The sequence below is a fragment of the Arachis hypogaea genome, chromosome 16 (assembly GCF_003086295.3).
Source record: "Arachis hypogaea cultivar Tifrunner chromosome 16, arahy.Tifrunner.gnm2.J5K5, whole genome shotgun sequence".
Lineage (NCBI taxonomy): Eukaryota > Viridiplantae > Streptophyta > Magnoliopsida > Fabales > Fabaceae > Arachis > Arachis hypogaea.
The window spans coordinates 66,034,113-66,060,336 of record NC_092051.1 but is presented as its reverse complement, the minus strand read 5'-3'; the positions used below and the strand labels follow the sequence as shown (position 1 = coordinate 66,060,336).

The following is a 26,224-nucleotide window of genomic DNA, read 5'->3' as shown; positions in this document are numbered from 1 at the left end:
AAGCTTCTCATGTTACTGGGCTGTTTTGGGCGTTCAACGCCAGGTTGTAAGCTGTTTCTGGCGTTGAACTCCAACTTGTAATCTGTTTCTGGCGCTGGACGCCAGACTGCAACATGGAACTGGCGTTGAACGCCAGTTTATGTCATCTATCCTTGAGCAAAGTATGGACTATTATATATTTTTGGAAAGCCCTGAATGTCTACTTTCCAACGCAATTTGAAGCGCGCCAATTGGACTCTTGTAGGTCCAGAAAATCCATTCCAAGTGTTGAGAGGTCAGAATCCAACAGCATCAGCAGTCCTTTTACAGAAAAACACACAAACTCATAGTAAAGTCCAGAAATATGAATTTTACCTAAAAACTAATGAAAATATACTAAAAACTAACCAAATCATACTAAAAACTATATGAAATTAACCCCAAAAAGCGTATAAAATATCCGCTCATCAAACACGAGGACTTCCCTGGAGGTAACCCATCCTAGTACTACTCTCGCCTAAGCACGTTTAACTACGGCGTTCTGGTAGGATCCGGTGCATTAGTGCTGGTATGATCACACCAATTAATGTATGTGCACACAATTATCATAAGCATGTATCGCTACATAGGGTAAGTCGAGCTGCGAAACCCTGCGGGCCTCGTAGGACCCTGCAGAAAATCAGGTCATTAAGGCTCGCTTTAGCTAAACTATTCGAGATAGCGTCGTTTAAAGAACGAGGGTAAGCACGACGTAAAAAAAAAGGTACAACACGAAGAATTCCCTGGAGGTAACCAATCCTAGTTCTACTCTCGCCTAAGCACATTTAACTACGGAGTTCTGGTGGGATCTGGTGCATTAGTGCTGGTATGATCACACCAATTAATGTATGTGCACACAATTATCATAAGCATGTATCGCTACATAGGGTAAGTCGAGCTGCGAAACCCTGCGGGTCTCGTAGGACCTTGCCGAAAGTCAGGTCATTAAGGCTCTCTTTAGCTAAACTATTCGAGATAGCGTCGTTTAAAGAACGAGGGTAAGCATGACATAAAAAAAAATAGGGTACAACACGAGGACTTCCCTGGAGGTAACCCATCCTAGTACTACTCTCGCCTAAGCACATTTAACTATGGAGTTCTGGTGGGATCCGGTGCATTAGTGCTGGTATGATCACACCAATTAATGTATGTGCACACAATTATCATAAGCATGTATCGCTACATAGGGTAAGTCGAGCTGCGAAACCCTGCGGGTCTCGTAGGACCTTACCGAAAGTCAGGTCATTAAGGCTCTCTTTAGCTAAACTATTCGAGATAGCGTCGTTTAAAGAACGAGGGTAAGCACAACGTAAAAAAAAAGGTACAACACGAGGACTTCGCTGGAGGTAACCCATCCTAGTACTACTCTCGCCTAAGCACGTTTAACTACAGAGTTCTGGTGGGATCCGGTGCATTAGTGCTGGTATGATCACACCAATTAATGTATGTGCACACAATTATCATAAGCATGTATCGCTACATAGGGTAAATCGAGCTGCGAAGCCCTGCGGGCCTCGTAGGTCCCTGCCGAAAGCCAGGTCATTAAGGCTCGCTTTAGCTAAACAATTTGAGATAGCGTCGTTTAAAGAACTAGGATAAGCACGACGTAAAAAAAAAGAAAGAGGTGCAACACGAGGACTTCCCAGGAGGTCACCGATCGTAGTACTACTCTCGCGAAAGCACGCTTAGCTGCAGAGTTCTGATGGGATCCGATGCATTAGTGCAGGTATGATCGCACCTATTAAAGTATCGCTACATAGGGTAAGTCGAGCTGTGAAGCCCTGCAGGCCCCGTAGGAGCCTGCCGAAAGTCAGGTCATTAAGGCTCGCTTTAGCTAAACTATTCGAGATAGCGTCGTTTAAAGAACGAGGGTAAGCACGACGTAAAAAAAAGAGGTGCAACACGAGGACTTCCTAGGAGGTCACCCATCCTAGTACCACTCTCGCCCAAGCGCGCTTAACTACAGAGTTCTGATGGGATCCGGTGCATTAGTGTTGGTATGATCGCACCTATTAAAGTATGTGCACACAGTTACCATATGCATGTATCGCGGCGTAGGGTAAGTCGAGCTGCGAAGCCCTGCAGTGCCCGTGGGAGCTTGCTGAAAATCAGTTCATTAAGGCTCACTATAGCTAAACTATTCGAGATAGCATCATTTAAAGAACGAGGGTAAGCAAGACGTAAAAAAAAAAGGCACAACATGAGGACTTCCCAGGAGGTCACCCATTCTAGTACTACTCTAGTCCAAGCACGCTTAACTACGGAGTTCTGGTGGGATCCGGTGCATTACTGCTGGTATGATCACACCTATGAAAATATGTGCACACAATTATCATAAGCATGTATCGCTACATAGGGTATGTCGAGCTGCGAAACCCTACGGGCCCCGTAAGAGCCTGCCGAAAGTCAGGTCATTAAGGCTCGCTTTAGCTAAACTATTCGAGATAGTGTCGTTTAAAGAACGAGGGTAAGAACCACGAAAAAAAAAAAGAGGTGCAACACGAGGACTTCCCAGGAGGTCTCCCATCATAGTACTACTCTCTCCCAAGCATGCTTAACTGCAGAGTTCTACTGGGATCCAGTGCATTAGTGCTAGTATGATCGCACCTATTAAAGTATGCGCATGCAATTGTGGTAAGCATGTATCGCTACATAGGGTAAGTCGAGCTGCGAAGCCTTGCGAGCCCCGTAGGAGCCTACCGGAAGTCAGGTCGTTAAGCCTCGCTTTAACTAAAATATTCGAGATATCGTCGTTTAAAGAACGAGGGTAAGCACGACATAAAAAAAAAAAGAGGTGCAACACGAGGACTTCCCAAGAGGTCACCCATCCTAGTACCACTCTCGCCCAAGCACGCTTAACTACGGAGTTCTGGTGGGATCCGGTGCATTAGTGTTGGTATGATCGCACCTAGTAAAAGTATGTGCACACAATTATCATAAGCATGTATCGCGACGTAGGGTATGTCGAGCTGCGACGCCCTGCAGGGCCCGTGGGAGCTTGCCGAAAATCAGTTCATTAAGGCTCACTGTAGCTAAACTATTCGAGATAGCGCCGTTTAAAAAACTAAGGTAAGCCCGACGTAAAAAAAAAAGGTACAACACGAGGACTTCCCAGGAGGTCACCCATCCTAGTACTACTCTAGCCCAAGCACGCTTAACTACGGAGTTCTGGTGGGATCCGGTGCATTAGTGCTGGTATGATCACACCTATTAAAGTATGTGCACAAAATTATCATAAGCATGTATCGCTACATAGGGTAAGTCGAGCTGCGAAACCCTGTGGGCCCCGTAAGAGCCTGCCGAAAGTCAGGCCATTAAGGCTCGCTTTAGCTAAACTATTCGAGATAGTGTCGTTTAAAGAACGAGGGTAAGAACCACGTAAGAAAAAAAAGAGGTGCAACACGAGGACTTCCCAGGAGGTCACCTATCGTAGTACTACTCTCGCCCAAGCACGCTTAACTGCAGAGTTCTACTGGGATCCGGTGCATTAGTGCTAGTATGATCGCACCTATTAAAGTATGCGCATGCAATTGTCATAAGCATGTATCGCTACATAGGGTAAGTTGAGCTGCGAAGCCCTGCGGACCCCGTAAGAGCCTGCCGGAAGTCAGGTCATTAAGCCTTGCTTTAGCTAAAATATTCGAGATAGCGTCGTTTAAAGAACGAGGGTAAGCACGACATAAAAAAAAAGAGGTGCAACACGAGGACTTCCAAGGAGGTTACCCATCCTAGTACCACTCTCGCCCAAGCACGCTTAACTATAGAGTTCTGGTGGAATCCGGTGCATTAGTGTTGGTATGATCGCACCTATTAAAGTATGTGCACACAATTATCATAAGCATGTATTGCGACGTAGGGTAAGTCGAGTTGCGAAGCCCTGCAGGTCCCGTGGGAGCTTGCCGAAAATCAGTTCATTAAGGCTCACTATAGCTAAACTATTTGAGATAGCGTCGTTTAAAGAACGAGGGTAAGCACGACGTAAAAAAAAAAAAGGTACAACACGAGGACTTCCCAGGAGGTCACTGATAAATCCCGATTTTGTGGTTTATCTTATGCTTATTTTAGGGGATTTTATCACCTTTTCCCACACTTATTCAATGAAATAGCATGGTTTTTCAATTCTCCCTTGATTTGTGCATAAATGTGAAAACATGCTTTTTAGGCCCTAAAATTGGTGATTTTAATTCACTTTAATTCCATTCGATGCCTTGATGTATTTGTTGAGTGATTTCAGATTTATAACGCAAGTATTGGATGGAAGGAATGAAGAAAAAGCTTGCAAAGTAGGAGAACTCATGAAGAAATAAAGGTACCGTAAAGCTGTCAAGCTTGACCTCTTTGCACTCAAACGACCATAACTTGAGCTACAGAGGTCCAAATGAGACGGTTTCAGTTGCGTTGGAAAGCTAACATCCGGGGCTCAAAATGATATATATTTTTCCATATGTTTCTTTGCGCTCATGGGCGCGCACGCTCCATGTATGCGTGCGCGCCGATGCTGTCCATGGGTCCACTTTAATTAAATCGCCCCCAGCAATTTTGCAGCTAATTTTGGGCCCAATCCAACCCATTTCCGAGGAGGTCACCCATCCAAGTACTACTCTCGCCCAAGCACGGTTAACTGCGGATTTATGATGGGATCTGGTGCATTACTGCTGGTATGATCGCACCTATTAAAGTATTTGCACACAATTATCATAAGCATGTGTCGCGACATAGGGTAAGTCGAGCTACGAAACCTTGTGGGGCCCATGGGAGCCTACCGAAAATCAGGTCATTAAGGCTCGGTTTAGCTAAACTATTCAAGATAGCATCGTTTAAAGAACGAGGGTAAGCACGACGTAAAAAAAAAAAGAGAGGTGCAACACGAGGACTTCCAAGGAGGTCACCCATCCTAGTACTACTCTCGCCCAAGCACGCTTAACTACGGAGTTCTGGTGGGATCCGGTGCATTAGTGCTGGTATGATCATACCTATTAAAGTATGTGCATACAGTCGTCATAAGCATGTATCGCGACAAAGGGTAAGTTGAGCTGCGAAGCCCTACGGGCCTCGTAGGAGGCTGTCGAAAGTCAAGTCATTAAGGCTCGCTTTAGCTAACTGATTCGAGATAGCGTCATTTAAAGAACGAGGGTAAGCACAACGTAAAGAAAAAAAAAAGGTGCAACACGAGGACTTCCTGATACAAGGATTTATACCAGTTCAGAATTCCACAAAATAATTCCGTTGTTAGTATAGTCCAAACCAATAGTCAATCCTCAAATCAAATTAAGAATATGGTTTTGTCACAAGTACAAACCCCAATGAAAAGTTACCGAAGTATTTAGACTCAGTGTCGTCTCACGAGGATAGCAATGAAGTGGTCAATTATTAGCTATGAAGGGGTAAAAGGGGGGTTTTGGTTGATAAAAGGAGCAATAAAATGAGCAAGACGTGTAGAATAAACAAGCAATTAAAATGAGCGGGATAAAGGGCTCTTGGCTAAGACTTAGGTAATTGAGATCACTATCCTTGCCAACAATTCAAACATTGATAATCATGCGGAACCGAGCTCATTAGGTCTACTCACTAAAGCCTTAAGTACGTAATGTTTACTCCTAGGCTTGGAGTACGTCAAATGGCTTGATCAACATCAATCCATAAGTCCCAACCTGGCTACTAATTGACTTAGTAGTAGGCTAGAGTCAATGGTTATCAAATTGATCCACAAGGGTTCTAAAATTACCAATTCAACAAAACCCAAGGACTCAAGATCATTCAATCTCCTTAGCCTAGGCCAAGGGTCAAGAGAACTACTCAGAAACTATAGGGAGCATTTTATCAAACACCTAGTAGGCAAGAAAAGTAAACATCACAAATTGCTAAAATTAAGGAGAACCATGACTATTATAAGCAAGAACTTAACAATGGCAAGAAAGATCAATCATGAAAGAAATATCAACATCAAGTTGCATTAATTTTAAACCAAATCCAACATGAGTTCATCATCACAAAAGAAGACAAAATGAGGAATTAACATTACAACTAAAGAGATCAAGACATAGACATGAGAAATTATAAAAGAAGCAAGATGAAAGCAAGGAATTAAACATGGATCTATAATAATCTACCCTAATCCTAACCTAATTCTAGAGAGAATAGGGAGCTTCTCTCTCTAGAAAACTAACTAAAGGCTCGTGTTGACTAACTAATTGCCCCCTCCTTTGCTTGGACTTCAATTCTGCATGAAATACACTCATAAACAAGTTGGATTTGGGCCTAGGCAGCTCAAAAATCGCCCCCAGCATTTTGCCTTTAAGTGGGTCACGTGAGAGTATCGGCGCGTACGCGCCATGTGCGCGTGCGCGTCGATTGGCTGTTTCTTCATCCACGCGGCTGCGGCATGTACGCGTGCACATCTCTATGTAAAACCACTTTCGCGCGTGCGCGCCTTGTACGCGTGCTCGTGTATCGATGAATTCCTAGTCTTTGTTTCTTCATGCATTCTCCACTTTGTATGCCTTTCTCCTCATTTCTTCCATCCAATACTTGCCTTATGAACCTGAAATGACTCAACAAACACATCAAGGCATCGAATGGAATTAAAGTGAATTAAAATCACCAATTTAAAGGCCTAAAAAGCATGTTTTTACACTTAAGCATAATTCAAGGGAGAATTACAAAACCATGCTTTTTCATTGAATTAATGTGGAAAAAAGTGATAAAACCCCCCTAAAATAAGCACAAGATAAACCACGCAATCGGGGTTTATCACTTCCCAGAAGGTCACCCATCCTAGTACCGCTCTCGCCCATGCACGCTTAACTGTGGAGTTCTGATGAGATCCGGTGCATTAGTGCTAGTATGATTGCGCCTATTAAAGTATACACACACAATTACCATAAGCATGTGTCACGACATAGGGTAAGTCTAGCTGGGAAGCCCTGCTGGGCCCGTGGGAGCCTGCCGAGAATCAGTTCATTAAGGCTTGCTTTAGGTTAAATATTCGAGATAGCATCGGTTAAAGAACGAGGGTAAGCACGACGTAAAAAAAAGGTACAACACGAGGAATTCCCAAGAGGTAACCCATCCTAATACTACTCTCGCCTAAGCACGTTTAACTACGGAGTTCTGGTGGGATCCGGTGCATTAATGCTGGTATTTTTCATCCAAGACGAGTGATCCGATAGTTGATTAGCCGTGCGGAAACTGTGCCTGGTATTTTTCATCCGAGAGGATCATACAGCTTGCCATGGAAGGAAACCATGCGTGTTTGGAGAAGAAGACAATAGGAAAGCAGAGATTCAGAAGACAGAGCATCTCCAGAACCTCAACCTGTTCCTCATTACTGAATCACAAGTATCATTTATTTCATGTTATTTACTTTTCATAAACAAAAAAAAATCATTTTTATCATTAATCTCCTGACTAGGATTTATAAGATAACTATAGCTTGCTTCAAGCCGACAATCTCCGTGGGATCGACCCTTACTCACTTAAGGTATTACTTGGACGACTCAGTGTACTTGCTGGTTAGTTGTGCGGAGTTGTGAAAAGTGTGATCACAATTCCGTGCACCAAGTTTTTGGCACCGTTGCCGGGGATTGTTCGAGTTTGGACAACTGACGGTTCATCTTGTTGCTTAGATTAGGAAAAATTTATCTTTTTGGTTTAGAGTCACTAAATTTGAGTCTTTTATTTTCTTTTCAAAAATTTTATTTTTCTTTATTAATCTTTAATTTTCCTTTGAAGTCTTTTGTTTGAGTTTAGTTTCATGTTTCAAGTTTCGTGTCAATTGCACGTCTTTTTTATTATTTATTTTTATTTTTCTTTCAATTTTTTGAATTATTAGTGTCTAAAGTATAAAAAAAAATCTTTAAGTTTGGTGTCCTTTGTGTCTTTATTTTCCTAAAGATTTTCCAAAATTTGTTCTTGGTGTTCATCTTGATCTTCAAAGTGTCCTTGGTGTTCATCTTGACATTCAAAGTTTTCTTGTTTGTTTCCTTTGTTTTGATCTAAAAATTCTAAGTTTGGTGTCCTTTACTTGTTTTTATCTTTCCTCATTAAAATAAAAAAAATATCTTTTCCTTTATTTACTCATCATTTTCGAATTCCTTAGGTTGACTTAGTCAAAATTTTAAAATTTGGTAGATTCTTGTTAGTCAAGTTAAAATTTCAATTTTAAAAATTTATCTTTTCAAATATTTTTCAAAACAAATTCTTTTTCAATTTTCTTTTTTTCGAAAATCTTTTATAAAATTTTTCCAAATCTTTTTCCTTTTAATTATAATTTTCGAATTACTTGTCCTATTTTATTATTTTGATTGAAAAATTTTAAGTTTGGTATTTTCTTGTTAAGGATGAGTTTAAGTTGAATGCTGTCAAAGTTATGCAGCATCCAGACACATCAAAAGACTACATGAGCACTGAAATTATTGACTCCCTGGTGAAAAAGGTCAATATGACTGAGATTCTCAAATCAGAGCTTGAGGACATTTTTAAAGATATTCATCCTGATCTGGAGGAACCAGAGAAAACAGAAGAACCTCTAAAAATTCCTCAAGAAGAGGAAAAGCCTCATAAACCTGAGCTCAAACCACTGTCACCCTCCCTGAAATATGTATTTGTGGAAGAAGAGGACACTTTTCTAGTGATCATAAGCTCTGGTTTAGAGCCACAGGAAGAGAAAGCACTAATTCAGGTGCTAACGACACACAAGACAGCTCTTGGGTGGTCTATAAGTGATCTTAAGGGCATTAGCCTAGCCAAATGCATGCACAAGATCCTATTGGAGGATGATGCTAAGCCAGTGGTTCAACCACAGAGGCGGCTAAATCCAGCCATGAAGGAGGTGGTGCAAAAAGAGGTCACTAAGTTACTAGAGGCTGAGATTATTTATCCTATTTCTGATAGCCCCTGGGTGAGCCCTGTTCAAGTTGTCCCCAAGAAGGGAGGCATGACAGTGGTTCATAATGAAAAGAATGAACTGGTTCCTACAAGAACAGTTACAGGATGGCGTATGTGTATTGACTACAGAAGGCTCAATACAGCCACCAGGAAGGATCATTTTTCTTTACCATTCATAGACCAGATGCTAGAGATACTTGCAGGCCATGAATACTACTGCTTTTTGGATGGCTATTTAGGTTACAACCAAATTGCAGTAGATCCTCAAGACCAAAAGAAAACAGCATTCACTTGTCCATCTGGGGTATTTGCTTACAGAAGGATGCCATTTGGCCTGTACAATGCACCTGCAACCTTTCAGAGGTGCATGCTCTCTATTTTCTCTAATATGGTAGAGAAATTTTTGAAAGTCTTCATGGATGACTTCTCAGTATTTGGTGACTCATTCAGCTCCTGTCTTGACCATCTATCACTTGTTCTAAAAAGGTGCCAAAAGACTAACCTGGTTTTAAACTGGGAGAAATGTCACTTTATGGTGACTGAAGGAATTGTCCTTGGGTACAAAATTTCGAACAAGGGAATAGAGGTGGATTGACGTGGCGGAAATTGGCTAATTAAGAATTGATATAAGTTGTGCGTTGCAAGTATAGTTTTTAACTAACCAGAAATCCGCTTATCAATTTAGAAAGGTTGTCACAAAAATTAAAATTAAAATACTAGGAGTATGAATCCCAGGTCGTCTCCCAACGAGTTGCAGAAAGGTGTGCTATTTTATTAATCAGATATTTTCAGAAAGAGTTTGAGTTGAATAAACAGGAAATTAAATTGGGGAAATCAAGTAATTTAAATAAAATCCTTGACTGGGAGTAGATTAGTTGGAAGCCCTATTCTTGTTGCAGTACTCTCAAGATTAATTGATAATTGAAGGTCGTTCTGTTTAGTTATCCCTTACTAAATAAGGGAAAGTCAAACAAGTTGGAATGATGTTTTTACTCACAAGTCCCAATCCGCTTACTTGGAAGGATTGGCGTTAGTGACTAGAGAGCCATCCAACAATAAACCCAATAACAATTTCTCCTTTGAACATTCCAACTCAAGGGTTCCTTTCAATCAACTCCCCATCAAGTCAGGGAACTACTCGCTCATTGTGAATGTAGAACTCATAACATAGGAAAGGGAATTAAAGAAAGACATGATAAATAAAACTCAAAGGAATCAATTAAAAATAAAAGTAACTCTTGTATTAATAAATTCTAAAATAATCCAATAGTAAAATTGAGTAAATTAAAGGACATGGAAGAGTAAAGCCAAGTAAAGAAAATGAACTAGAATGACGAAGTCTTGATGAGGTAATAACTCTTCTCGATATCCCAATGCAAAGAACAATAGAAAATAAAAATCCTAAGAACTATGAGTGTGTAGAGAGAAAACCTAGAGGAGGAGTAAAACTAGATCTAAAAACTAAAATTGTGTAGAATGAATGTTGTTTTTGGTTTCTGTATGTCCTCTGGCTCTAGTCTGCTTTTCCGGGCCGAAAACTGGGTCAAAACAGGGCCCAAAATCGCCCCCAGCGAATTCTGCAGATTATGCAGATCACGCATGTCACGTGATCGCGTCATTTATGCGGACGCGTCATGCGGCGTTTTGCTTTGCCATGCGGGCGCGTCGTCCACGCCTCCATGTCACTTGTGCTATTCCAATCCGCGCGGTCGCGTGGGCCATGCGACCGCGTCACTGCGATTTCCTCTCTTCCGCGCGGTCGCATGAGCCATGCGGCCGCGTCACTTCTCGCTGGTCATCTCCTTAATTTATTGTGTTCCTTCCATTTTTGCAAGCTTCCTTTCCAATCTCCAACTCATTCATGCCCTATAAAGCCTGAAACACTTAACACACAGATCACGGCATCAAATGGAATAAAGGAGAATTAAAATACATAATTAAAAGTCTCTAGGAAGCAAGTTTTCAATCATGTAATAATTTTAGGAAGGAAATATAAATGCATGCTAATCATATGAATAAGTGGGTAAACAATAGCATGCTAACCATAAAATAGTGGTTTATCAACCTCCCCACACTTAAACATTAGCATGTCCTCATTCTTAGTTGAAGGAGATAAAATAAATGAGTAAGAACATGTAAAACTCATGCAATGCAATGCAACCTATATATATGAATGCAACTATATGATTTTTTTTGTCCACTTGATCAATAATAAATAAGCTCTTCAAAATAATTACAAATCAAATTCTACTAATTCAATTCTCATGTAGTAAGAACAGATAAAAATGATGCAGAATTGAGTCCAAAGATATAAACATAATAGTAAAAAGTCCTATTTATACTAAACTAGTTACTAGGGTTTGCAGAATTGAGTAAATGATGCAGAAATCCACTTATAGGGCCCACTTGGTGTGTGCTTGGGCTGAGCATTGAGCTTTACACGTGTAGAGGCTTCTCTTGGAGTTGAACGCCAGTTTGTAGCCTGTTTCTAGCGTTGAACTCCACTTTGCAACCTGTTTCTGGCGTTTGACTCCAGAATGCAGCATGGAACTGGCTTTGAATGCCAGTTCACGTCGTCTATCCTTATTCAAAGTATGGACTATTATATATTACTGGAAATATCTGGATGTCTACTTTCCAACACAATTCAGAGCGCACCATTTGGAGTTCTGTAGCTCCAGAAAATCCATTCCGAGTGCAGAGAGGTCAGAATCTAACAGCATCAGCAGTCCTTTTTCAACTTGAATCAGATTTTTGCTCAAGTACCTCAATTTCAGCCAGAAATTACCTGAAATCATAGAAAAACACACAAACTCATAGTAAAGTCTAGAAATGTGATTTTTAATTAAGAACTAGTAAAAATATAATGAAAATTAATTAAATCATACTAAAAACATACTAAAAACAATGCCAAAAAGCGTATAAATTATCCGCTCATCACAACACCAAACTTAAATTGTTGCTTGTCCCCAAGCAACTGAAAATTAAATAGGATAAAAATAAGAGAATATACTATAAATTCCAAAATATCAATGAAGCTTAGCTCCAATCAGATGAGCGGGACTTGTAGCTTTTTGCCTCTTGAATAGTTTTGGCATCTCGCTTTATCCATTGAGGTTCAGAATGATTGGCATCTATAGGAACTTAGAATTCAGATAGTGTTATTGATTCTCCTAGTTCAGTATGTTGATTCTTGAACACAGCTACTTTATGAGTCTTGGCCGTGGCCCTAAGCACTTTGTTTTCCAGTATTACCACCGGATACATAAATGCCACAGACACATAACTGGGTGAACCTTTTCAGATTGTGACTCAGCTTTGCTAAAGTCCCCAATTAGAGGTATCCAGGGTTCTTAAGCACACTCTTTCTTTTGCTTTGGACCTCGACTTTAACCGCTCAGTCTCAAGTTTTCACTTGACACCTTCACGCCACAAGCACATGGTTAGGGACAGCTTGGTTTAGCCGCTTAGGCCAGGATTTTATTCCTTTAGGCCCTCCTATCCACTGATGCTCAAAGCCTTGGACCCTTTTTATTACCCTTGCTCAAATAACATGTCTCCTTTTTCCTTATTCTTCAAGAGCCAACATATTTAACATTCATAAACATCAACTTCAAAAGACATATGCACTGTTCAAGCATTCATTCAGAAAACAAAAAGTATTGTCACCACATCAAAATAATCAAACTAGTTTCAAGGATGAATTCGAAACCATGTACTTCTTGTTCTTTTGTTTTTAGAACAGTTTTCATTTAAGAGAGGTGATGGATTCATATTCATAACTTTAAGGCATAGACATTTAGACACTAATGATCATATAGTGAAGACACAAACATAAATAAAACATAAAGCTCAAAAATTGAAAAACGGTAAAATAAATAGACAAGGAGATTAAGGAATGAGTCCACCTTAGTGAGGATGGCGTCTTCCTCTTCTTGAAGAACCAATGGTGCTCTTGAGCTCCTCTATGTCTCTTCCTTGTCTTTGTTGCTCCTCCCTCATAGCTCTTTGATCTTCTCTAATTTTATGGAGGATGATGGAATGCTCTTGGTGCTCCACCCTTAGTTGTCCCATGTTGGAACTTAATTCTCTTAGGGAGGTGTTGATTTTCTCCAAATAGTTTTGTGGAGGGAAGTGTATCCCTTGAGGCATTAGTAGTTATGGAAAAACAAAAAAGCAATGCTTTTTCCACACCAAACTTAAAATGTTTGCTCATCCTCGAGCAAAAGAAGAAAGAAAGGATGAGAAGACGAAGAGATGGAGGAGATGGTGGTGTGTGAATGGTTTGGCCACTGGGGGTTTAAGGTGGTTATGATGTGTGAAAAGGAAGGAGTGATGGTTTGGATTTGAGTGGATGGGTGTAGGTGGGTATATGATGGTTTTGGAGGGGAATTGGAGGTGATTGGTGGAGGTTATTTTGGGGAAGAGAGTTATGAAAAGGTGTGAAGAGGAGAGAAGAAGTGGTGGGGATCCTGTGGGGTTCACAGATCAACTGGGGTCAAGGACTTAACATCCCTGCTCCAATTAGGCGTGTAAAATGCCCTTGCTGTGTAATCCTGGCGTTTAACGCCAGACTGCTTCCAGTTTTTGGCGTTAAATGCCTAAATGTAGCTTGTTTCTGGCGTTTAATTCCAGGTAGATGCTTGTTTCTGGCGTTAAACGCCAGCTTGGTGCCTATTTCTGGCGTTAAACACCAGACAGTTGCTTGTTTCTGGCGTTTAAACACCAGACTACTTTCCTCCAGGTTATGCTATTTTCAATGCTGTTTTTCATTCTGTTTTCGATTTTTAAGTAGTTTTTATGACTCCACATGATCATCAACCTAATAAAACATGAAATAACAAAGAGAAAATAAAATAAAAATGATTAAATAACATTGGGTTGCCTCCCAACAAGTAGTTATCTAATGTCAATAGCTTGACAGTGAGCTCTCATGGAGCCTCACAGATAATCAGAGCAAGGTTGGGACCTCCCAACACCAAACTTAGAGTTTGGTTGTGGGGGTTCAACACCAAACTTAGAATTTGGTTGTGGCCTTCCAACACCAAACTTAGAGTTTGGCTGTGGGGGCTTTGGTTGACTCTGCAGTGAGAGAAGCTTTTCATGCTTCCTCTCCATGATTACAGAAGGAGATCCTTGAGTTTCAAACACAAGGTTGTCCTCATTCAGTTGAAGGATCAACTCTCCTCTGTCCACATCAATCACAGCTTTTGCTATGGCTAGGAAGGATCTTCCAAGGATGATGGATTCATCCTCATCCTTCCCAGTGTCTAGGATTATGAAATCAGCAGGGATGTAAAGGCCTTCAACCTTTACTAACACGTCCTCTACTTGGCCATAAGTCTGTTTTCTTGAGTTGTCTGCCATCTCTAATGAGATTCTAGCAGCTTGCACCTCAAAGATTCCCAGTTTCTTCATTACAGAGAGTGGCATTAGGTTTATCCCTGACCCAAGGTCACATAGAGCCTTTTCAAAGGTCATAGTGCCTATGGTACAAGGTATTAAGAACTTTCCAGGATCCTGTTTCTTCTGAGGCAATGTCAGTTGATTCAGATCACTCAGTTCATTGGTGAGCAAGGGAGGTTCATCTTCCCAAGTCTCATTACCAAATAATTTGGCATTCAACTTCATGATTGCACCAATGTACTTGGCAACTTGCTGTCCAGTAACATCTTCATTCTCTTTAAAAGAAGAATTCTCATCAGAGCTCATAAATGGCATAAGGAGGTTTAATGGAATCTCTATGGTCTCCAGATGAGCCTCAGATTCCTTTGGTTCCTCAGAGGGAAACTCCTTGTTGATCACTGGACGTCCCAGGAGGTCTTCCTCACTGGGATTCACGTCCTCTCCCTCCCTTGTAGGTTCGGCCATGATGGTTAAATTAATGGCCTTGCACTCTCTTTTTGGATTCTCTTCTGTATTGCTTGGAAGAGTACTAGGAGGAGTTTCAGTGACCCTTTTACTCAGCTGGCCTACTTGTGCCTCCAAATTTCTAATGGAGGACCTTGTTTCATTCTTGAAACTCACAGTGGCCTTAGATAGATCAGAGACTATATTTGCTAAGCTAGATGGATTCTGCTCAGAATTCTCTGTCTGTTGCTGAGTGGATGATGGAAAAGGTTAGCTATTGCTAAACCTGTTTCTTCCACCATTATTAAAGCCTTGTTGAGGCTTTTGTTGATCCTTCCATGAGAGATTTGGTTGATTTCTCCATGAGGGATTATAGGTGTTTCCATAGGGTTCACCCATGTAATTCACCTCTGCTATTGCATGGTTCTCAAGATCATAAGCTTCTTCCTCAGAAGATGCCTCTTGAGTACTGTTGGATGCAACTTGCATTCCATTCAGACTCTGAGAAATCATATTGACTTGCTAAGTCAATATTTTGTTATGAGCCAATATGGCATTCAGAGTATCAATTTCAAGAACTCCCTTCTTCTGAGGCATCCCATTACTTACAGGATTCCTCTCAGAAGTGTACATGAACTGGTTATTAGCAACCATGTCAATGAGTTCTTGAGCTTCTGCAGGCGTTTTCTTTAGGTGAATGGATCCACCTGCAGAATGGTCCAATGACATCTTTGGTAGTTCAGATAGACCATCATAGAATATATCCAGAATGGTCCATTCTGAAAACATGTCAGAAGGACACTTTTTGGTCAGTTGCTTACATCTCTCCCAAGCTTCATAGAGGGATTCACCTTCTTTCTGTTTGAAGGTTTGAACATCCACTCTAAGCTTACTAAGCTTTTGAGGAGGAAAGAACTTGGCTAAGAAAGCCGTGACCAGCTTATCCCAAGAGTTCAGGCTATCCTTAGGTTGAGATTCAAACCATACTCTAGCTCTGTCTCTTACAGCAAACGGGAAAAGCATAAGCCTATAGACCTCGGGATCAACCCTATTGGTCTTAACAGTATCACAGATCTGCAAGAATTCAGTTAAGAATTGAAAGGGATCTTCGGACGGAAGTCCATAAAACTTACAATTCTGTTGCATCAGAGAAACTAGTTGAGGTTTCAGCTCAAAATTGTTTGCTCCAATGGCAGGGATTGAGATGCTTCTTCCATGTAAATTGGAATTAGGTGCAGTAAAGTCACCAAGCATCTTCCTTGCATTGTTATTATTTTCGGCCATGTCTCCTTCTTTTGCAAAAATTTCTGTCAGATTTTCTCCAGAGAGTTGTGCTTTAGCTTCCCTTAGCTTCCTCTTCAGAGTCCTTTCAGGTTCAGGATCAGCTTCAATAAGAATGTTCTTATCCTTGTTCCTGCTCATATGAAAAAGAAGAAAACAGAAAAGAAAATATGGAATCCTCTATGTCACAGTATAGAGATTCTTTTATGTGAGTAGAAGAAGAAAAGAAATTCGAACACAGAAAGAGGGAGAGGGTTCGAATTTTTAAGAAGAAGAGAAGTGTTAGTAGATAAATAAATAATTAGAAGGAGATGAGAGAGGGAATTTTCGAAAATAATTGAAAAGAAAAGAAAAATATTTTTGTTTTTAATTTAAAATTAAAATTAAAATTCGAAAAATTTAAAAAAATGAAATTAAATTAAAAGTTAAAACAATTAGTTAATTAAAAAGGAATTTTGAAAAAGAGGGAAGGGATTTTCGAAAATTAGAAAGAAAGAGATAGTTAGATAGTTTTGAAAAAGATATGATTGAAATAGTAAACTTTTAAAATCAAACAAAAAGTCAAGTAGTTAATTGAAAAAGATTTGAAAATCAATTTTTGAAAAGATAAGAAGTTAGAAAAGATTTTGAAATTGATTTTGAAAAAGATGTGATTGAAACTTATTTTGAAAAAAGATTTGAAAAAGAAATTTAAAAAGATTTTATTTTGAAAATTAAAGTTGATTACTTGACTAACAAGAAACAAAAAGATATCATTTTGAAATTTAAAGATTGAACCTTTCTTAATAGGCAAGTAACAACTTGAAAAATTTTTGAATCAATCATATTAATTGTTAGTAAAGATTTTGAAATTATGAAACAAAATAAGAAAAAGATTTTTGAGAATCAAATTGAAATGTTCGAAAATATAAAAGAAAAAGTGAAAAAGATTTGAAAGAGATAGAATTTTTAAATTGAAAATTTGATTTGACTCATAAGAAACAACTAAATTTTAAAAAGTTTTGAAAAAGTCAACTCAAATTTTTGAAAATTTATGAGTGAAAAAGGGAAAGATATTTTTTTGATTTTTGAATTTTTAATGATGAAAGAGAAAAACATCACAAAGACTCAATGCATGAAAATTTTGGATCAAGACAAGAAAAATATGCAAGAACACTTTGAATGTCAAGATGAACACCAAGAACACTTTGAAGATCAAGATGAACATCAAGACTTATTTTTGAAAATTTTTAAGAAAAGAAAAACATGCAAGACACCAAACTTAAAATTTTTTTTATTCTTTAGACATTAATAATTCAAGAATGCATATGAAAAATAAGAAGCAACACCAAACAAGAAATTTTAAAGATCAAGCAAGAAGACTTACCAAGAACAACTTGAAGATCATGAAGAACACCATGCATGATTTTTCGAAAAATGCAAGAAAGAGATAAACATGCAATTGACACCAAACTTAAAAATTGACTCTATACTCAATCAAGAAACATAAAAATATTTTTGATTTTATGATTTTATTAAATATTTTTTTTTGTATATTTTTTCAAAAATTTAATTGGAAAAAGAAAAATAAGGATTTCAAAATTTTTAATAGGAATTCCAGGAATCTTGCACTGTTAGTCTAAAGCTCCAGTCCAGGAATTAGACATGGCTTACTAGCCAGCCAAACTTTCAGTGAAAGCTCTGGTCCAAAACACTAGACATGGCCAACGGCCAGCCAAGCTTCAGCAGATACAAATCAGACATACAACAGCTCATACTTCATCCAACTTCATATGCTGATAAGTGGAAGCCTCAGTCCAAATGAATTAGACAAGGCTTTACAGCCAGCCAGGCTTCAACGTGCTTCATGAAACTCTAGAATTCATTCTTAAAAATTTTGAATAAAAAAATATATTTTTTTATTTTTTCGAAAATAAGAATAATAAAAACAAAAAGGTTAAAATTAAAATAAAGTTACCTAATCTGAACAACAAGATGAACCGTCAGTTGTCCAAACTCGAACAATCCCCGGCAACGGCGCCAAAAACTTGGTGTGCGAAATCGTGATCATTCCTTCCTTGGTAACGGCGCTAAAAACTCAATACGCACGTTCATGTTCTTAATTCTGTTTCACAACTTCATACAACTAACCAGCAAGTGCACTGGGTCGTCCAAGTAATAAACCTTATGATGCCAAGGCATCTTAGGCTAGTTTCACTAGCCTTTTTCTTTTATTTTTAGTTGTTTTATGCATTTTCTTGAGCCTTAAGTAATCATTTGGGCCAAATAGTCATGCTTGTCTTAAATCATTCAAACATGAAGATTTTTATGCAAATTCCATGAGTTTTTAGTTATATTCCTTGAATGCTATGAATGGAAGAATTCTCATGAATTTTAGCAAGACTTTGATGCAACTGTTTGGATGATTTCAGGGAAGAAGAGGCTAGGCAAGGAAGCAACAAAATCAATAAAGGAAGCTTGAATATCACATGTGGAGTTTAAGTTCCAGTTTAAGCCTAAACTGGAGCTTAAACGCCAAAAATCATGAAGGATAAGAAATGCTGGAAATGAAGTTTAACCACCAGTTTGACCTCAAACTGGAGGTTAAACGCCAGAATGGAAGGTCTCACCAAAGAAGCATTTCCACGTTTAACCTCCAGTTTGACCTCAAACTGGAGGTTAAACGCCAGAATGATAATGCCACTCAGGAAGGAGTTCCACGTTTAACCTCCAGTTTGACCTCAAACTGGAGGTTAAACGCCAGAAGTGGGAATAGCACCAGGGAGCCATTTCCACGTTTAAGCTCCAGTTTGACCTCAAACTGGAGCTTAAACGTGTTCGACAGCCTTTCTCCTCCAGGGTTGCTCTCTCCATTTCCACGTTTAACCTCCAGTTTGACCTCAAACTGGAGGTTAAACGTGTTCGACACCTCCAGGGCTACCATTCTAAGCTTCCACGTTTAACCTCCAGTTTGACCTCAAACTGGAGGTTAAACGTGTTCGACCTCCAGGGCTGCCCTTCCTTTATCCACGTTTAAGCTTCAGTTTAACCTTAAACTGAAGCTTAAACGTGTTATATGGAACAGCTTGACCATGCCTTCTTCAAACATAAATAACTTGAGCTACAAAACTCCAAATGAGGTGATTCAAAATGCATTGGAAAGAAGACATCTAGAGCTTTCCAAGCATATATGGCATGCATGGTGGATACTAAAAATTGAGGGAGAAAACAGCCCCGTAATGTGCATAGAAGAGCATAGTACCAACATGCAATCAGGCCAGCTGACCTCTTCACCTTCCATGGAGTATAACTCGAGTTGTAGAGATCCAATTGAGGTGCTTCCAGTTGCGTTAGAAAGCTGACATCCATAGCTTTCCAACGAGGTATAATAGTATATATTTGGCATCAAATTGGCAAGGTTGACAAGAGAACAAAGTGACGACTCAAGAAAGGGGGTGCAACATTTGAGTGTAGTTTAATGGATCATTATCCTTTTTGGATCAATTATGTCACTCAGCCCTTCAAGCAAGCAAGGCCCATCAACAACACCAAATCAAGGCCACAAGAATCATCTAGAATAGTTTATTTTCATTTGATTGTAATTTGCTTTGAATTTCATTTTCATTTTGTAATTTAGGGAGCCTATTTAAAGGCCTTAGTTTCTGCATTTAGTGAGGGGGGGATTGAAGGGGAATCCAGCCCCTGATGGGAACTTTTACTTCACTTTTAGCTAGTTTTCCTTTTCTTTGTAATTGAATTCAGAGCTATGATTCACTAAACCCCCTTTCATTGGGTTAGGGAGCTCTATTGTAATTCAATGAATCAATAATAGTTTATCTTCTTCTTCAATCTTTTCTCTTGAATTTTGTTAGAAAGCTTCTCGATCTAATTCCATTGAGTAGTTGTCTTGGGAAAGAAACTACTCATACTTGGAATCCTTCGGAGCCTTGGGAAAGGAATGGAGGATTCATGCTAGAGAAGCTTTCTCACAGTGGATTGGATTGGGGTTTGGATGGATATTGTGACATGTAATCCTACCAAATTGTGGTTCATGAAATTGTGTGGTATAATCAGTGATCAAGCATCATCTCTTCTTATGAACATTTAAACCAAGGGATTGGGAATTTGTTTGTTTTTAGAGAGCATTGGTGAACCAAGGAATTGGGATCCAATCATATAAGATTGCCAAGCAAAATTCAATGAATGCATTGGTTGAGGAAAAGATATACATGTTTTGATTCGGAGATTTCAATATCTCCTAAACCCAATGAATTCCCCATTTCTGATTTCCACTTTCTCTTTACATTCTGCAATTTAATTCTTGCAATCATCCCCATTCCCTTTTTATTTCAGCAATTTACATTCTGCTCTTTAATTCATGCAATTTAAGATTCAGCCATTTAATTTCCTTGTCATTTACTTTTCCCGCCAATTTTACATTCCGCAATTCTCATCTCAAATCTTGATTCCGCTCAACTAGAACACACTTCTAATCCGAATTGCTCACTCAACCAATCCTTGTGGGATTCGACCTCACTCTATTGTGAGTTTTTACTTGACGACGATAACCGGTGCACTTGCCGGAAGGAATTTTGCCGATCGTGCAATTTCCTAAATCGTAGCATAACACGTTTATGTGCATCAAGTTTATGGCGCCGTTGCCGGGGATTGGTTTTCGATTGACAATTCTCAAATTGGAAGTTAACTAGATTGAGCAATTTTTCTTTGCTTTTGTTAATAGTTTTTGTTTCAGTTTATTACTGCTAATTTCTGCAAATTTTAATTTGTTTTCTTTGCCTATTCACTTGTTAGCATACTAACCACTAGCTGTTTGTGATATTGCCTCACTATGGGATTTCCACTATCTTTGGATGAGTATTGTTTGAGACTGGGCACATTGCAAAAAAGAAAGGAGTATCCATTATCTTTTGGTCAATCAAAATTCATGAGAAACTCTCCACCACCACAGAATGATTCATGTTATTATGCTCATGGTGGGTGGGAGTATCAGGAACAGGAAAAGGGGTACTTCCCAGAGCCACAAAATGGTCCATGTTTTAGTGAATTTGATCACTACTCAAGTTGTGGCTGGGAAGATCAAAACCAAAGAGATTTCACTTATTCACACCCCATTCATCAAGAGCCATCACCTCTGAATTATCCAACCTCACCTCCTAGTTTTACATATCCAAATTCTTCATCACTTGAGCATTTCTCAGCACAAAATTTCTTCTCAAATTCATACAATTCATTTCACTATCCACAAGACTCATTCCACTACACACAAGAGTCATACCACTACCAACACTCCAACCAAAGACTCTATCAGCCCACACAAAACACATACTCCCAGCCACCATATCACAGCCAAGATAATCAACCTCATCAACCTAATCCGAACCAACAATTTCAAGATCAATTAAACAGGATAGAAGGAATGCTTGCAACCATGAGTCAAGACATAACCGATTTGAAAGGCTTTAAGGAAGAATTGATATCCAACTTACAAAATCAAGGTGCTGCCATTCAAAAGCTAGAAGCACAAATTGGATATCTATCAAAGCAAATCCCTACCCACAATTCTTCTAGTGAGACCATGGCAAACCCAAGGGAGGAATCAGAAGAACAAGAAATGGAGAAGGTTAATCAAGGGAGATCACACTCCAATGAAACAGAGAGTTGCAAAGAGGAAGGGTTTATTGAACCACAAATTCAGGAAGATTTTGATGAACAGGATACTCCAACTGTCCAACAACAACCAAGTTCTGAGATCAAGGATGTGAAGGCAGTAGAAACAAGCACCAAAATGAGGATTGTGACCGAGAAACAAAGGACCATATCCATGAAGAAGAGAAGGTCGAAGAACAATCCAACTCCTGAGCCAACAAGCAAGTTCACTCAAGCCAATCACAAGGGAAAGCTTGCTGGAAAGAAGCATTCACAACAAGGGGCACTAACTAGCTCCTTTATCCACTTGAAGTCATTCCTCTTAACAAACTGGAGGAAGAGGAAGAAAGTCAGGAACAGCATGTCAAGCTAATGACGTTAAAGAAGCGCTTGTTGGGAGGCAACCCAACCAAAGGTAGTTTTTCTTTTCTAGTTATTTCAATAAAAGAGTTAAGTAGATTTATCTGTATTGCAAGGAGCTAAGTTTGGTGTTGCACACCAAAACAATTCAAGGGTGAATGTGAGATTCTAAGTTTGGTGTTCCACCAAAAACTTCATTAAAAGCACATTTCTACCTCAGCATGACTAGTCACTAGCTCCAACCAATCAGGGAAACTACTTAACCAATAGTTTAATTTCTAGTTCATAGTTTCTTTTTCTAGTTCATAGTTATTTTCTTAATAAAAGCACATGAGGTTTTCTGCATATGATCCAAATTGCTGCATATGGCAAGGAACTAAGTTTGGTGTTCACACACCAATCTAAGTTCAGAGGCCTACAAACATACATGCATGCTAACCAATTCTCAAAGTGCTTGGGGAACAAGCAACTTCTAATAGCTTTGCAGGAAGACAATCAATCTCATGGAAGGAATATACATCATCATCAAAGAGAACACCAAGGCTAGGAAGGATGATGAACAACAAAGAAGATGCTAAAAGGTTGTATTGTCACTTAATTGCTTGTACTTTGAATTGCTGATATTGGAAGTTTGCATGCACCCCTGCTTTAAGTTTGAGTCATTGCAGTTTTTGTTTGTCTGTTTGTTTAATTTCCAAATAAGTGATAGTCTAAGTGTCTGGATAAACTTCATCTTCTTAAATGTATGCTTGCCATGCTTGTTCTGTTTCCATAAAATAAAAGAAATGTTTGAACAAAAGTAACTCAATTCCATTTGGTAAGAAATCAAATAAGATTAAGTGGTGGTATGCATGTTTGATTGAATAGTCAGCTCACTAAGAAATAAAGTTAGAATTGTCACTTTTAGTGGAAATTAGGATGCTGTCTATGGATCTTGATGAATAAATGTCTTTGGCCATGAAAAAGAAAGAAGAAGAAGAAGAAAAAGCCACTGAAAAAGGGCAACCAAAAAGCAAAAAAAAAATTGAGAAAATAAGCTAGGCACCAATGGTTTGAACTTCTGAGACAAATGCCTGTGGTGTTTATGTATTAAGGATATGCTTGGATGAATAGGTTCTGAGGAGTGTTTCAACACTTGGTAACTTGGGTTAACTAACCCGGGATTATCAACCAAAAGTCCATTATCAAGAGCAACCTAAATACAAAACATTTAGTCACACAAAGAGGTGCTGGGTACCAATGTCTCAAGAAGAAATGTGAACTAAAATGCCTGTAGTGGATATGTGTAGTGCACTGATAAGAAAAGAAAATGCCAAAGGCTTGTGCAACACATGACACTGAGCAACAAGGAGCAAATAAGCTCAAAGAAAAAGAAAAAACAAAGAAAAGAAACTTGCCAAGGATATGTGAATAACAAGAGGCCATAGCAGTGTTTTAGTGGAAACATAAAAAGTGACATTCTTACCTAAGAAACAATAAAGTGATGCTGCAACAACTTTCTGCATGAACACCCCATTAATCAATGTCAATTACTTACTGATATGGCTAATGAATTTACTTTCTGTTTCATTCTTTCTTCTCAATAATTCAGAACTTGCTTGGGGACAAGCAAGGATTAAGTTTGGTGTTGTGATGCCAAGGCATCTTAGGCTAGTTTCACTAGCCTTTTTCTTTTATTTTTAGTTGTTTTATGCATTTTCTTGAGCCTTAAGTAATCATTTGGGCCAAATAGTCATGCTTGTCTTAAATAATTCAAACATGAAGATTTTTATGCAAATTCCATGAGTTTTTAGTTATATTCCTTGAATGCTATGAATGGAAGAATTCTCATGAATTTTAGCAAGACTTTGATGCAACTGTTTGGATGATTTCAGGGAAGAAGAGGCTAGGCAAGGAAGCAACAAAATCAATAAAGGAAGCTTGAATATCACATGTGGAGTTTAAGTTCCAGTTTAAGCCTAAACTGGAGCTTAAACGCCAAAAATCATGAAGGATAAGAAATGCTGGAAATGAAGTTTAACCACCAGTTTGACCTCAAACTGGAGGTTAAACGCCAGAATGGAAGGTCTCACCAAAGAAGCATTTCCACGTTTAACCTCCAGTTTCACCTCAAACTGGAGGTTAAACGCCAGAAGTGGGAATAGCACCAGGGAGCCATTTCCACGTTTAAGCTCCAGTTTGACCTCAAACTGGAGCTTAAACGTGTTCGACAGCCTTTCTCCTCCAGGGTTGCTCTCTCCATTTCCACGTTTAACCTCCAGTTTGACCTCAAACTGGAGGTTAAACGTGTTCGACACCTCCAGGGCTACCATTCTAAGCTTCCACGTTTAACCTCCAGTTTGACCTCAAACTGGAGGTTAAACGTGTTCGACCTCCAGGGCTGCCCTTCCTTTATCCACGTTTAAGCTTCAGTTTAACCTTAAACTGAAGCTTAAACGTGTTATATGGAACAGCTTGACCATGCCTTCTTCAAACATAAATAACTTGAGCTACAAAACTCCAAATGAGGTGATTCAAAATGCATTGGAAAGAAGACATCTAGAGCTTTCCAAGCATATATGGCATGCATGGTGGATACTAAAAATTGAGGGAGAAAACAGCCCCGTAATGTGCATAGAAGAGCATAGTACCAACATGCAATCAGGCCAGCTGACCTCTTCACCTTCCATGGAGTATAACTCGAGTTGTAGAGATCCAATTGAGGTGCTTCCAGTTGCGTTAGAAAGCTGACATCCATAGCTTTCCAACGAGGTATAATAGTATATATTTGGCATCAAATTGGCAAGGTTGACAAGAGAACAAAGTGACGACTCAAGAAAGGGGGTGCAACATTTGAGTGTAGTTTAATGGATCATTATCCTTTTTGGATCAATTATGTCACTCAGCCCTTCAAGCAAGCAAGGCCCATCAACAACACCAAATCAAGGCCACAAGAATCATCTAGAATAGTTTATTTTCATTTGATTGTAATTTGCTTTGAATTTCATTTTCATTTTGTAATTTAGGGAGCCTATTTAAAGGCCTTAGTTTCTGCATTTAGTGAGGGGGGGATTGAAGGGGAATCCAGCCCCTGATGGGAACTTTTACTTCACTTTTAGCTAGTTTTCCTTTTCTTTGTAATTGAATTCAGAGCTATGATTCACTAAACCCCCTTTCATTGGGTTAGGGAGCTCTATTGTAATTCAATGAATCAATAATAGTTTATCTTCTTCTTCAATCTTTTCTCTTGAATTTTGTTAGAAAGCTTCTCGATCTAATTCCATTGAGTAGTTGTCTTGGGAAAGAAACTACTCATACTTGGAATCCTTCGGAGCCTTGGGAAAGGAATGGAGGATTCATGCTAGAGAAGCTTTCTCACAGTGGATTGGATTGGGGTTTGGATGGATATTGTGACATGTAATCCTACCAAATTGTGGTTCATGAAATTGTGTGGTATAATCAGTGATCAAGCATCATCTCTTCTTATGAACATTTAAACCAAGGGATTGGGAATTTGTTTGTTTTTAGAGAGCATTGGTGAACCAAGGAATTGGGATCCAATCATATAAAATTGCCAAGCAAAATTCAATGAATGCATTGGTTGAGGAAGAGATATACATGTTTTGATTCGGAGATTTCAATATCTCCTAAACCCAATGAATTCCCCATTTCTGATTTCCACTTTCTCTTTACATTCTGCAATTTAATTCTTGCAATCATCCCCATTCCCTTTTTATTTCAGCAATTTACATTCTGCTCTTTAATTCATGCAATTTAAGATTCAGCCATTTAATTTCCTTGTCATTTACTTTTCCCGCCAATTTTACATTCCGCAATTCTCATCTCAAATCTTGATTCCGCTCAACTAGAACACACTTCTAATCCGAATTGCTCACTCAACCAATCCTTGTGGGATTCGACCTCACTCTATTGTGAGTTTTTACTTGACGACGATAACCGGTGCACTTGCCGGAAGGAATTTTGCCGATCGTGCAATTTCCTAAATCGTAGCATAACACGTTTATGTGCATCACCTTACGTGAGTAAGGGTCGATCCCATGGAGATTGTCAGCTTGAAGCAAGCTATGGTCACCTTGTAAATCTCAGTCAGGCGGATTCAACTGATTTTATGAATTGATAAGTAAAAGATAAATAAAATATAAAATAGGATAGTGGTACTTATATAATTCATTGGTGAGAATTT

General features: G+C 39.0%; 11 non-coding genes and 5 pseudogenes across 11 annotated transcripts; 1 reads left to right on the top strand and 15 right to left on the bottom strand.

Annotated features, from left to right (window-relative positions):
* Window positions 1–442: 442 nt before the first annotated feature.
* On the bottom strand, window positions 443–561 carry LOC112759789 (5S ribosomal RNA; annotated as a pseudogene).
* Window positions 562–739: 178 nt separating this feature from the next.
* On the bottom strand, window positions 740–858 carry LOC112759794 (5S ribosomal RNA; annotated as a pseudogene).
* A 181-nt stretch (window positions 859–1,039) lies between these two features.
* Window positions 1,040–1,158, bottom strand: LOC112759490 (5S ribosomal RNA). The gene has a single exon (XR_003180231.1). It is a non-coding gene; the product is annotated as a 5S ribosomal RNA (ribosomal RNA).
* A 178-nt stretch (window positions 1,159–1,336) lies between these two features.
* On the bottom strand, window positions 1,337–1,455 carry LOC112759519 (5S ribosomal RNA). The gene has a single exon (XR_003180255.1). It is a non-coding gene; the product is annotated as a 5S ribosomal RNA (ribosomal RNA).
* Window positions 1,456–1,639: 184 nt separating this feature from the next.
* Window positions 1,640–1,758, bottom strand: LOC112759529 (5S ribosomal RNA). The gene has a single exon (XR_003180264.1). It is a non-coding gene; the product is annotated as a 5S ribosomal RNA (ribosomal RNA).
* Window positions 1,759–1,910: 152 nt separating this feature from the next.
* On the bottom strand, window positions 1,911–2,029 carry LOC112762208 (5S ribosomal RNA). The gene has a single exon (XR_003182555.1). It is a non-coding gene; the product is annotated as a 5S ribosomal RNA (ribosomal RNA).
* Window positions 2,030–2,208: 179 nt separating this feature from the next.
* LOC112759572 (5S ribosomal RNA) lies at window positions 2,209–2,327 on the bottom strand (annotated as a pseudogene).
* A 181-nt stretch (window positions 2,328–2,508) lies between these two features.
* On the bottom strand, window positions 2,509–2,627 carry LOC112759416 (5S ribosomal RNA). The gene has a single exon (XR_003180171.1). It is a non-coding gene; the product is annotated as a 5S ribosomal RNA (ribosomal RNA).
* A 182-nt stretch (window positions 2,628–2,809) lies between these two features.
* Window positions 2,810–2,928, bottom strand: LOC112761674 (5S ribosomal RNA). Its single transcript, XR_003182058.1, has one exon. It is a non-coding gene; the product is annotated as a 5S ribosomal RNA (ribosomal RNA).
* A 180-nt stretch (window positions 2,929–3,108) lies between these two features.
* On the bottom strand, window positions 3,109–3,227 carry LOC112762030 (5S ribosomal RNA). The gene has a single exon (XR_003182392.1). It is a non-coding gene; the product is annotated as a 5S ribosomal RNA (ribosomal RNA).
* A 182-nt stretch (window positions 3,228–3,409) lies between these two features.
* On the bottom strand, window positions 3,410–3,528 carry LOC112762172 (5S ribosomal RNA). Its single transcript, XR_003182522.1, has one exon. It is a non-coding gene; the product is annotated as a 5S ribosomal RNA (ribosomal RNA).
* Window positions 3,529–3,708: 180 nt separating this feature from the next.
* LOC112759439 (5S ribosomal RNA) lies at window positions 3,709–3,827 on the bottom strand. The gene has a single exon (XR_003180190.1). It is a non-coding gene; the product is annotated as a 5S ribosomal RNA (ribosomal RNA).
* Window positions 3,828–4,874: 1,047 nt separating this feature from the next.
* LOC112762067 (5S ribosomal RNA) lies at window positions 4,875–4,993 on the bottom strand. Its single transcript, XR_003182425.1, has one exon. It is a non-coding gene; the product is annotated as a 5S ribosomal RNA (ribosomal RNA).
* A 1,756-nt stretch (window positions 4,994–6,749) lies between these two features.
* On the bottom strand, window positions 6,750–6,873 carry LOC112759812 (5S ribosomal RNA; annotated as a pseudogene).
* A 177-nt stretch (window positions 6,874–7,050) lies between these two features.
* On the bottom strand, window positions 7,051–7,169 carry LOC112759748 (5S ribosomal RNA; annotated as a pseudogene).
* An 8,372-nt stretch (window positions 7,170–15,541) lies between these two features.
* Window positions 15,542–15,645, top strand: LOC112761389 (small nucleolar RNA R71). Its single transcript, XR_003181786.1, has one exon. It is a non-coding gene; the product is annotated as a small nucleolar RNA R71 (small nucleolar RNA).
* The last annotated feature ends 10,579 nt before the right edge of the window (window positions 15,646–26,224 follow it).